Here is a 9,159-nt window from a genome sequence, read left to right as displayed (position 1 = left end):
GAGAGAGAGAGAGAGAGAGAGAGAGAGAGAGAGAGAGAGAGAGAGAGACAAAAGTCGACAAGCGTAAAGCATTGTTTAAACGGTATTTAAAGGATGCAAATTTTTGTTTGTTATCCACAAATTCAATTTTGCATAACATATAGAAAGAGAAAGGGAGAGAAGAAGAGAGAGAGAGAGAGAGAGAGAGAGAGAGAGAATATAGAGGAACATTTTCGATAAAAGCTAGCACGCGTCCTTCCAAAACGTTGTCGGCTGTACAAAACGGTGCGTCGAAATGGGTAGTGTCGCTGACAGATTGGGTCCAGTTGCGGTGAGCGAAAATATGGCGGCGAAATTCGTACAAGCGAAGGGGAAGGAGAGAAGAGGAGAGTTAGGGGCAGGCCGCAATCGGCAAAATTGCGACGTAAAAGCCGCGGGCTGGTCCGGCTGCTCGGAGAGAACGCGCGACATTGCGTGGTCCAGGCGCGGTTCGACGATAATGAAACTATCGTGGTCGGTGCTGTGACGTTATAAAAAAGGAAAAAAGAAAGAGAGGGGAGATACGAGAAAGAAAAAAGAAAGAGAGAAGAAAAAAGAAAAAAGAAACAACGTAGAGGAATCTCTGCGTGCGTAAAGTAACGACGTGCTATAAAGGTGTTTAAAAGGGGTACCGAGCGAAATCACTTACGACGAGATTACAAGCTGAGGTTAATATGTTGAAACTTTAACACGTAACAAAAATCGTTAAACTCTTTTTCTTCTTCTTTTTCTTCGACAAGACAGTAGTTGGTTCTTCCTATTATTTAATGAGAGAAAGAGAAAGAAGGAAAGAGAGAGAGAGAGAGAGAGAGAGAGAGAAAGAGCAAGCAAAAAAAGTGGAAAAGCTTCTTTCACTTTAGTTTCTTCTCTCTTTTAATTGCTTTTAACCAAAGCTAATATCCTGCGGTCATGGCTCTACAAGACAGTGGAGTTACCAACGTCATCAACGGATCAGAAACTACTTTTCGCTCTTGTAAACACCCCACTGAATTTCGTCTTAACAGCCGTCTCTCTTCGACACTTTTCTCCCCTTCTAACTCGGCCGTATATACACTGTCAGCCGGTTAACGTGTTGGTTCCTCCTTCTCCTCCTCCTCTTTTCCTTCATGGTTTTTTTCTCTTTCGCCACCATTCTCTTCGCACTTATACACACACACGCTCTCTCTCTCTCTCTCTCTCTCTCTCTCTCTCTCTCTCTCTCTCTCTCTGTCTTCCTTTTTCTTGTTTCCTTTACTCCTTCCGCGAGACGGAACATTTCGCGTAGCTTTCGTGGACTCTAAGAAGCAGTCAACCGCGTGGAAACTCGAAAAAGCTCGCCAACTCTATAACGGTCTTAGTTTTAGTATCCTCTTATGCTTTTTCTTTAACACTTTCCTCTTATTTTTCTTCTTCTCCAACACCTCTCTCCCTCTTCTCTCTTTATTTTTTCCTTCTTCTTCGTCCTTGCGTCTACGCTCGCGCGTGTACGCCTTCTTCGTGCGTTCACGAAACAAAAAAAAAAAAAAATACAAAAAGAAGAAGAAGAAGAAGAAAAAAAAAGAGAACGTTTGTAACAGATGCTTTTCCACGCATCCATGCGATGCAATAATCTCGATGCAGATGCGTCCACTGACTTTTACTAAATTTTTACTTCTTTCTTCTTCGTCTCCTACATCTTCTTCTTCTTCTTCTTCTTCTTCTTCTTCTTGTCTCCTACATTGCGAATTATTTATTCCTCTCACCTCCGAGAAAACATCGACCCACTCGACGCAATTTATACGCTTACCGGCGTTTCGCCTCAAGACTAAAATTATAAACACAACATTGGAATACATTTCTTTTCTTTTTTCTTTTATTCTTTCTCCTTCTCTATCTTTCTATCTCTCTTTTTTCCTCTCTCCCCCTTTCTCTCTCTCTCTCTCTCTCACTCTCTCTCTCTCTTTCTCTTTTTCTCTATTTAAATATTTATGCTTCTCGTAGTCGTAACGAAAGAAATCATAATAATAATAATAATATAATAATAATATAATAGAAATATGTATGGGTATTAATATTTTATTCAAATCAATTGTTCTACGAATGATTAATCGGAAAATGTGTTTTGCTCGAATGCTCGAGGAGTACATCTCTACGTGTTGGAAAATGAAATATCGTTAGAACAATGGTAATTTATATACGATACAAACTGCATTGCAAAAGCCGAAGGGATCAATATCGATCCTATCGATAGAGCAAGAGAGAACGACATGGAGGTACGACAGAAAGAGAGAGAGAAAGAGAGAGAGAGAGAGAGAGAGAGAGAGAGAGAGAGAGTGAATGAGCAAGGAGCGAAGAGGAGAGGAAGCGTCGAGTCCTCGTTTGTTCATCGTATTTAATTTTGCGCGTCCATCTTGTACCCGTTCGAGAGACGAATTGCCCCGGAAAGCGAGAGACAAGCGTACTGCGGGATGCTTTATCGCGTCCGGTCGATGCGGCCCGGGTTTCATCGCGTTCGTGGAAACGTATCGCTTGGTCGAACCGGAAAAACAGAAAAAAATACAAAACAAAAAAAATCCTATATTCCGGGGAGAATCGTAATCCTACTCGTCAAGCTCGTTTTGACGTGTGTACGTGACGGACGATTACAACGAGATTCCAACACCTGTTTAGTTCGTCCGATCGACCAATCGAACGTATCATCTCATATTACACACGACCCTCATTGTAATCTCTTCCACAATTTATTACATTTTATTTTATTTTATTTTTTTTTTTTTTTGGTGTCTCTCTTCATTTTCTATTTTTTTTCTCTTTTCTTCTCTTTCCTTTCTTTTCTCCTTTTTTTTCTTTCTTTTTTTCTTTCCTTTCACGTACATTCCAAACAAACATTTCCTTCGAACGATCCATTAGCTATTAGAGAAAGAACCGGAACGGTATTTTAGCATTATCCGATGTATTTGTTTAACTTATATAAGAATCGAACGGGAAAATGGCTTTGAGATGGAATATTAACATTTGATCTTCGCTTTCTAGCGTTGAAAGTAAATGGAGCGCAAAAGAGTTATCGGGATAGTTCGTGCGTGAGAACTGGGAGGAATCTTTTCCGTTTGTTCTGATAGCTAATAAAGTATATCACGATATTAGTTGCCATCTCCTTGGGGAAGTATTACGAGGGTAGACAAATTTCTCGCTTGGGAAATATGGATTATTTTGTTTTATCTTTTCTTTTCCTTTTTTTTTTTTTTTTTGTTTTTTTTCCAAGATACGCAGCATGACAAGAAAAAAAAAAGAAAGAAAGAAAGAAAGAAAGAAAGAAAGAAAGAAACGTGATCGAACCCCTGCGACATTTTCTTTTTTTTTTTCTTTCTTTTTTCTTCTTTTACCTTCCCCCCTCCCCGTCCTCCTGTCTTTCTGCATTCTTTCTTCCCTGCAATTTTTTCTCTCCCTCTTTTATCCCTCTCCCGTTGCAATTTTGACAGAACCATGCGTATAAGTCGCGTTCATGATCGATTCCACGAAGATTTACGTTCGAGTTTGTCGCGTTTCGAATACGTTATTGCCGATCGACCGAAGAATATTTTCCACGAAAGTATTTCGCGTCGTTCTTCTTCGAAAAAGGGACTCGAAAAATTTATTGCGCACCGGCAATAAAGATGCCTTTCCGTTCTGACACCAGCCCCTTTCCCTCCCCTCTCTCCCTTCTCCTCTCTTGTCCCCTCTTGCTCCCTTGTGAATCATGTTACCGAAATCCTAGTCGGGGCTGCTTTATCGCCCTTTACGTATAGTTGTAGTTTCTTTTTCTCTTTGCTTTGATTTTCTTTTCTTTTCGTTTTTCTTTTTCGTTTTACTTTTTTCTTTCTTGTTCCGTTTTTTCCTTTCCACCCCCTTCGACGATCGTTTCGATAAACTTCGCTTTACGATTTCTACGAATTTACCGAATACTATAACTTGCGCGCCCTTGGTTGTTATTACTTGTCGACCAAAGTTTCTTATTTTCTTTTTACTCTTTCTTTTTTCTATTGTTCTTGTTTTTGTTTCTTTTCTTGTCCTTCTTTTCGTTTTACACGAAACAATATTTTCTTTTTCTTTTTTTTTTTTTTCTTTTTTGCTCGCCGTACATATTAAATAAGTATATAAATGTTTGGCGAATTTTTTCGTGGGTGGTATCATCGATGATAAAGCTCGTAGAAACGTACACTGTTACGGCGATGCAAGAAGAATTAGCCTATTGACTCACTGTCAGATCGCACTTTCAACTCAGGATATTCACCTCGTGGAGGCATCGTTCTATATAAAGAGTAAGCGAAAAAGAGATAGATAGATAGAGAGAAAGAGAGAGAGAGAGAGAGAGAGAGAGAGAGAGAGAGAAAGAGAGAATTCAGGGTCCGTATTATTACGTGGGAGTGCATTTGCCAGATTAAAATGCTATTGGGGTGCATCGAAACGCTTGTAAATATGCGCTCGCAGATCTGTATGCGTGCGTGCGTGCGTGCGAAACGGATATCCTAGACCGACGATCGGAGAATAAAATTCGATCCATTTGGTGGGGAGCTGAATAATCCGCTGAGAAAAACAAACGTTTCGTAGTGGGCTTATTTCTCGTTGATGACTCGTTCGAAACAGTGAAGTTAGGCGAATCGTGACTAGGTGAATAAAAGAAAGATGCTTCTAACGTTCGAACGAATAATCAGGAATGCTCGCGTAATCATCTCGAGTCGATCGAGCAACTTTCATCTTCTTTTTATCTTCCTCCTTTTTCTTCCTTTTTTTATCGGCCATTTTTTGCCTAGCTACTGCTATCACTTCTGATTTCCCGACCTTTAAATCAATGCACGCTATGCATTCAGCTAACGATCTTCTATCGGAAAAACGAACAAAAACTAGACTTTGGATTAACAATGAGTGAAGCAACTAAGCTATATTTCCAATAGAATTTTTCCCTTTTTTTTTATACATATCTTATATATAAATATGTATATAAATATATTTATATATAGATAGAAAGTAATTAGATACGAAAGTAATTATGTGTAATTTAAATTTATATATATATATATATATACCACACACATGTGCATACACATACATGTACACGTAATTACGTATCGCTAAGTAACTTTAAGTGTTCTCGAAAATGTTCGATAATCGACGTGACGTTGATTATATGCATACAAGGAAAGAGGAAACGTTAGTGAATTCACACAGGGTGAATACGAAAATGGCTGTCTATTTTCCATATTTATAGGATGGGTGAGGGTGGGGACTGGCTGAGCGCCCCACACATTGGCGTAGATACCCCTCGTAGTAGGACCTCTTTAGAGACAGTCTACCCCTCAACGACACAAGGGTCTCCAACCCTCCGACAAACCGAATCCTCCTTCTCTCTTCCTCCCTTACTTTCTCTTCCTCCTCTTCCTGTTCCTACTCCTACTTGCTCTTTGCTACGAAGCACTGAAGCTTCGACCAAGCCGTATAACGCAAACAGTATTATCGTAGACGGTTCGTCGGATTATCGCGACCGTTCGTAATTCGATTCGTCGAAGGAAATTAATGCCCTCTATGTCTCTTCCTATGTCTACGTATTTCATCTTAAATTTATCTATTAGTTATATCTTCCGTTCTCTCTTTATCGATACAGAAAAAAAAAGAAAGAAAAAAAAATAGAGAGAGAGAGAGAGAAAAAAGAAACAAAGTCGTCCATACGTCGACAAGATTTTTAATTAAATCTGTGAAACACGATACCGGCGGCACTTCATTCTAGATTGCTAAAGCAATGATCGACGATCCAATAACGATACTCGAAAGCATGATAACAGATACCGTCGCGTTTGACCGCGAAACTAGTTCGATACGCGTAGCTTTTGTGAAAGTCGAGAGATTTCCGAACGTGAAATAAGAAGAAGAAAACGATATAGAAAGAACGAAAGAACGATATACGAAAGAGAGAGAAAGAGAGAGGAGAAAGGAAGATCGAGAGAATTGGGGAAGAGAGGAATCTCGAGTCGCGAGGGGCCAACTGCAGGATGGTAAAAGCGCGAAGGCATTATCGAAGTTCGTTGGAGGAGTTTCCTCTTAACGAGGCGTTCCTCCCACTCGCGTAATTAAATTCCATCCCTCTGGCAGGCATCGAGTGTGCAAGCAAGCAAGCAAACAACCAAGCAACCAACCAAGTCAGCCTTCGTGTGCCGTTCTTTCACGCGAGAAGAAGAAGAGGAAGAGGAAGAGGAAGAGGATTTTTTCAACGTTGACGTCTAACGCCATTTCTTATTCACTCAGTTTCTCTCTCTTTCTCTCTTTCTCTCTCTCTCTCTCTCTCTCTCTCTCTCTCTCAATCTCTCACTTTTTTTCTTTTTTTTTCTTTTTCTTGTCCTCTGCGAATCGACCGCATTCTTCGGTAGATATCAATATCTTTTCCGTTTGGCGGAAAAAAATGTCAGGTCAGCTCTCCGGAGAGCGAGAAGAGAAAGTGCGAAGAGAAAGAGAGGAAGGATGGAAGAAAGAAGAAGGTGATATTCTTTCGGGAGACCTCATTCTCATCTTTCCCTTTCTTTTCCTCGCGTGAAAACGTTTTACTCAGCTACTATTCACCTGCTCCGGTATATTCCATTTGATATCAAGCCACGATTTTCCAAAGCCGATGAAAACTCTCGAACCCCGAGGATATACTGTATGCGTTACTCTTTCTCTCTCTTTCTCTCTTTTTCTATTTCTGGTGCAGGTGTGCGCAAAGAGAAAAGGATGATGCGAGAAGAGAGAAAGAGAGAAAGAGAGAGAGAAAGAAGAAGAACATAGAGGAGACAACGTGTATTGCCATGGGGTTGGCACCAGGCATTGATTAATGGACTTCTTGCTGAAGTACGCGAGCGCGTTTCGAAGCTAGTGAAAAAAATTGCTCAACTGTAGTCGAGAGGACAGGGACGCATATACAACGAGAACGACAATGACAACGACGACGACGACGACGACGACGACGACGACGACGACGACGACTACGGCTACGACTACGACTACGACTACGACTACGACTACGACTACGACGATGACGACGACGACGACGACGACGAGAACGCTAGCTAGGACAAAAGCATGCTCGATTAATCGGAGTCGTTCCACGCGCCTCCGTGATCGTTCGGTCCATCGTTGTTGTTTAATCGCGAGCGAAGGGCAACGTTGGCGGTTGATTAAGAACTCGTTGAATCGATACTGACGCTCGTTTATCACGAGATCGTATGCTCTACCTACCTACCTATCTACCTACCTACCCACCTACCTACCTACCTACCTACCTACCTACCTACCTACCTACCTACCTACCTACCTACGTATCTATCTACGTATCTACCTATCCACCTGCCTATCCTCGTTATTTTTGTTCTTATCCGTGTATGTTTTTTATCATATAGGAGTTTGGGATGCCACTCGCGAATTTTTCTTTACGGAATTATTAATCCCCGTAATTGAGTTCGTTTATCAATAAACCAGGGGAAACTTATTCGATAAAATTAATAATGTGTATTGTAACGTGTTCTTCCTTTTCTCTTTTGCTTTTTCGTTTTATTTTATTTTATTTTATTTTTTTTTTTTTCGAGTAAATAATTTTGCACAACCACAAGCAGGTAATCGTATTTGATATCACTTTGTATTTTATAAATAACTAAGAGCACTTTTCTCTCTCTCTCTCTCTCTCTCTCTCTCTCTCTCTCTCTCTCTCTCTCTCTCTCTCTGTCTCTTTTTTTGTCTCTTTATCTCCGATGAACCAATATTACATTCTTTTATATACGCAAGCATCGGCTTGTTGTTGATTATTTTCAAAATAGAATTAACGATGAACGTACAACGTATGCGACCACAGAACATGCCTTTTATATCGTACGATAAACGAATCGTCAAAATGAAACGAGTTCGTTTTTACGACGAGTATTTCCCGCTTTTTACTTCTTTCGTTGCATCAATAGCGATATATCGATTTGCGTTTTGCTTCTCCACGAAAGGATCAACTTGAGGGTAAATACAATCACGTTTTCAATGTTCTCGGAGATAATAATAAACCGTATGCACCTTCTCTCTCTCTCTCTCTCTCTCTCTCTCTCTCTCTCTCTCTTTATCTATCTATCTATCTATCTGTCGTGCAAGCATACACACGGATCATCGTCGATACAGTCGAAGTTCCGTAACTAAAATATAAATATGCCGAGTCGAGTGCACGTTAATGTCGGAACCATATAGACGAGGAAATATTACCTATCTACCACCTACTCGTTAAAAATGTTTTCAGATGTGACGATCGTACATATCGAGTCCTCTAAAATATCGATTATATATCGGAGTATTTCCCTTATAGAATAGAATCAAAATCTCTACGTACCCCCTCTGGCAAATAATAATATTAACGTCCATTAACTTCGCTATCACTGCCGCAAATTGAAGTTGATAATTAACGACGGAGTGAGTCGCATCTAGCTATGTATTACGAGTTTCATTATGGAACTAATTAACGTAAACTAGGGCCGAGTCGTGCATATTTAATAGCAAAACTTTACAGGGCAAAATGTATAACGCATAACGCATTCTTCGCCGTTAAACTTTCCGCAGAGAGGAGCCTTTAATTTAATTAACTGGTAAACCCGTTCAACAAACGACTTTCCGTGAAAATAATTTACGTTTTAGAAGCGGACGCGCCTATTTTCTCCAAGATCAATCGTGTATTCCAAGAATTTTATGTGCTCGTAAGTGAGTAAGTACCTATATCATTCATGGATACCTTGCTATTCGATTGTTACAGGATCACGGATCGAAGAAGCTCGGATCGATAGGTGGACGTCGTGATATCGTGATATCGAGCCGATCGACGTTCTCTCGAATGGGCTAAGAGCCGAAAATCGTTACTCCCTGGAAACGCCGAGGCTCTACATCGCCCCTAATTGACAGGAAGAAAGATAGAGAGAGAGAGAGAAAGAGAGTAGAAGAACGAGAGAGAGAGAGAAAGAGGAGAAGAAGAACCGACAAGCTGGAAACTCAAGCGTAGAGTCAAGAAATACGGAAGAGGATAGAGAAGGAAGAAGAGTAAGAAGAAAAGGAAGAAGAGAAGAGAACGAGGAGATATCTGGAGCGGCGTTTGAAATTTACGAGTGACTCGGTGCTCTTGCAAGTGTAATAGTATCTACGAACGAGAGAGATAGAGAG

General features: G+C 40.4%; 1 long non-coding RNA gene across 2 annotated transcripts in view; it reads left to right on the top strand.

Annotated features, from left to right (window-relative positions):
• The window catches only part of LOC122627497, a 47,336-nt gene extending 38,430 nt beyond the window's left edge, over positions 1-8,906 (top strand). For both annotated transcript variants that reach the window (XR_006326863.1, XR_006326864.1), the window contains one exon: positions 8,759-8,906. This is a non-coding gene — a long non-coding RNA (uncharacterized LOC122627497). The remainder of the gene's footprint in view (positions 1-8,758) is intronic.
• The last annotated feature ends 253 nt before the right edge of the window (positions 8,907-9,159 follow it).

The sequence above is a fragment of the Vespula pensylvanica genome, chromosome 3 (assembly GCF_014466175.1).
Source record: "Vespula pensylvanica isolate Volc-1 chromosome 3, ASM1446617v1, whole genome shotgun sequence".
NCBI lineage: Eukaryota > Metazoa > Arthropoda > Insecta > Hymenoptera > Vespidae > Vespula > Vespula pensylvanica.
This window is presented reverse-complemented; position numbering and strand designations above follow the sequence as displayed.